Here is a 3587-nt window from a genome sequence, read left to right as displayed (position 1 = left end):
ATAATTTATAGATGAAGCATTAAAGAGTAATGAACACTCAAAACACTGCCCCTCCCAGAAAATATATTCGCAGTTCAACTGGGGCTTTCAAAGGCTTCACTCCTAACCTTTTGTAAAGGCTTTCATATCTACATAGGCCTGCAGTGACTGAGCCCTCCCCTCCCTCAATCACCACTAAACTCAGAGCATTTTAGATTTAACTGTGCTTTAATTATTTCATGTGCTACTCTTTTCTCCACAATGAGATTTCTCAAGGGCAGGAATTTTTTTTTTTTTTTTTTTTTTTATACTTCCTGATATACCCTACTCTGACCAGCAATGTTGGGCATAGACTAAAAAAAAAAAAAAAATTACAATTGATTTATAATGGTGAGAATTTCCTCAGCTAGGAAGATGTCTTCTAACATACAGAGTGACATTTGGAAAGTTGAATTCAGACAACTATTTTGGGGGTTTTGTCTCTATATCCTTGCTAAGCAGCCACTCTAGGATGATTCTACTTAAATGAGGAAGTCACTTGAAGAGAGTTCTTATGATGGCTTTGTATAAATTTCTATCTATGGAGCCAGCTATGGACCTGCAAATATACTTTCTTCAAACTGTCTAATTATTTCTGATAAACCACTAGATAGCTTAGTTCCAGGAAGTCCAAGTTTAAAATAGGTCCTATTAAGGGAAGTGATGCATAATGGAATTGCATCTTTCTTATTGATTAGATATTTTTAAGACATGCCTTTTGTTCAAAACCAAAGGACAGAAATATAAGAAAAGTGTACTCTAAAATAGTTAAATGAGAGAAAAATAGCAGGTACAGGAATAATAAATGTTAAAATTAGCTAGGCCATATCAGTTTGTAAACAAAGTTTTGTTTAGTTTTGTTTGTTCGTTTTGGTGTTTTTTTTCCTCACTCAGCATTGGGAAGGAGAGAGCTCCTCAGACATAGGGCCCCTCCAGAAAAAGGCTGCTGACCTCTAGTTCCCTAGGTATAAATGAAAGAAATGTTAATTATATTACACAAAGTGCTATCAACTGTCACTATAAGGGTATAGTTCTCCTCAAACATTCAATGCATCAGATTAATTTTTCTGGGGATCAATTAAAATGCCCTTAAAAAGCAGTGCATCATCTCACAAGGGTCAAAGTAACAATTTTTGTAATGCCAGGGAGACTAGCTTGCCTCTGGGGGCTGTTTGAATAATTGAGTTATGCTCAGTCACATCATCAGATGAAAATGAGGAAGGAAGATTCCAGGATTCATGCTTCCTTCAGGGAATCACTATGGAAAATGTTGGGTACATTGGGTTATCACATGGGGACAGAGATTTGGAAAGGAAGAGACATAGTCCTTTGTTTTCCTGGCCCCCATATTCTGAAGATGTGGTGGTAGGTCATGTAGTGGGTACTATGGTCCATCACTCAGATCCCCAAACCCCCCTCAAGATTGAGGCATTTAGTCCCCTGGTCTTCAGGAGTGCTGGCTGTTAAAAGTTCACTACTGAGTCCTTCGTGGCAATTGCTAATAGCTTAAGAAAACTGCCTTGCCCAAGGCAAGTTCCTCTTTCTGGGGGGAGGTGCATCCAACTCTTTGTTGGTAGAAACCCAGCCCCCAGGCCCCATTTCAGGCTCTGAAGGGCCATGCCGCTCTGCTGCTCTCCATATGAGGATGGCTGATGCCTGCATTAAAACAGCACTGCACCTGTCTCACTGAAGGTGTTGAAGGAGTCATCTGCCTACTCACCCTGAATGGTCTTGTCACTTGGCATCTGGCCATCAGGATGGATGCTGTGTTCCAGGCAGTAGAACTCCCAGCAGGCATTGATGATCTGGACACCAGCCTGGCCTCCACTCATGCATGGCTGCGAGTTTGCAGCTCAGGCAGTGGGAGTAGACACCAGGTCTCGGTTACTATTCCCAACAAGCTAAGAGTCGAGGTAAGCAAGCATGTGTCCAGGGCAGTGTTTGTAGACCTGGAACCCACAATCATTGATGAAGCTTACACTGGTACCTACTGTCGGCTCTTCCACCCTGAGCAGCTGATCACAGGCAAGGAAGATGCTGCCAATAACTATGCCCATGAACACTATCATTGGCAAGGAGATGATTGACCTCATCCTGGACCAAATTCAGAAACTGGCTGACCAGTGCACAGTCTTCAGGGCTTCTTCTTGGTTTTCCTCAGCTTTGGTGGGGGAAGTGATTCTGGGTTCACCTCCCTGCTGATGGAACATTTCTCTGTCAATTATGGCAAGAAATCCAAGCTGGAGTTCTCCATTAACCCAGCCCCCCAGGTTTCCACAGCTGTAGTTGAGCCTTACAACTCCATTCTCACCACTCACATCACTCTGGAGCACTCTGATTGTGCCTTCATGGTTGACACTGAGGCCACCTATGAAGTTTGTTGTAGAAACCTTGATATTGAGCACCCAATCTACACTAACCTGAATAGGTTGATAGGCCAAATTGTTCCCTCCATTACTGATTCCCTCAGGTTTCATGGAGCCTGAATGTTGACCTGACCAACCTGGTGTCCTATTCCCAAGTCCACTTCCCTTTGGCCACATATACCCCTGTCATCTCTGCTGAGAAAGCCCACCATGAACAGCTTTCTGTAGCAGAGATCACCTTTGAGCCAGCCAACCAGATGGTGAAACGTGCCCCTTGCCACGGTAAATACATGATTTGCTGCCTGTTGTACTGTGGTAACATGGTTCCCACGGATGTCAATGCTGCTACCATCAAGACCAAGCGCAGCATCCAGTTTGTGGACTGGTGCCCCACTGGCTTCAAAGTCGACATGAATTACCAGCCTCCCACTGTGGTGCCTGGTGGAGACCTGGCCAAAGAACAGCGAGCTGTGTGCATCCTGAGCAACACCACAACTATTGCTGTGTCCTGGGCTCACTGGGACCACAGGCTTGACCTGATGTATGCCAAGCGTGCCTTTGTCCTCTGGTCTGTGGGTGAGAGCATGGAGGAAGGAGAGTTTTCTGAGGCCCGTGAGGACATGGCTGCCCTTGAGAAGGATTGTGAGGAGGTTGGATGCTGTTGAAGGAGAGGGTGGGGAAGGAGAGGAATACTAATTACCATTCCTCTCAGCCCTGCAGCATGTCGTACTCAGAACTTCAGGATCAACAGCTGACGGGCGTTAAAGCTTTCTGGTTAGATTTTCTTCGCTTTTACCTGTGATCATGTCTGTCTTTTTCATGTATTCCTATAAGATTTTCCCCTCAGGTTTAAAAGTAAAGGCACTGAGAAGGGAAAAAAAAAAAAAAAGACTGCACTGCAGGTCTACCCGTGGTCTCTCTTCCTTTCCTCCATCATGAGTGATGATCCCAAGAGCACTCCCCACAAACTTCCTCACACAAATCTCCATGTGGGAGTCTGTTTTCTGGAGCACGCGAACCAAGATAGAACATTTAAAAAAAATTGCACTAAGATTGTGACTTTTCTGCCAGGGGTGTTTACCCGGGATTATAAAAACCTAGGATCTTAAAACTTGACAGGGCAACATTAGTTAATTGACAGAGGAGGAAGTTAGACCCAGAGAGATGAAAGGACTGTGGCCACACAGTAGGTACCATAGTATG

The 3587-nt window shown here is 44.3% G+C and overlaps 1 pseudogene across 1 annotated transcript; it reads left to right on the top strand.

Annotated features, from left to right (window-relative positions):
* Positions 1-2201: 2201 nt before the first annotated feature.
* LOC308560796 (tubulin alpha-1A chain pseudogene) lies at positions 2202-3080 on the top strand (annotated as a pseudogene). The gene has a single exon. The product of its transcript is annotated as a tubulin alpha-1A chain pseudogene (transcript).
* Positions 3081-3587: the final 507 nt, after the last annotated feature.

Source organism: Miniopterus schreibersii (assembly GCF_964146895.1).
Source record: "Miniopterus schreibersii genome assembly, chromosome: 1".
NCBI classification, from domain to species: domain Eukaryota; kingdom Metazoa; phylum Chordata; class Mammalia; order Chiroptera; family Miniopteridae; genus Miniopterus; species Miniopterus schreibersii.
Note: the sequence above shows the minus strand (reverse complement) of the source record. Positions and strands in the feature narration are given on the sequence as shown.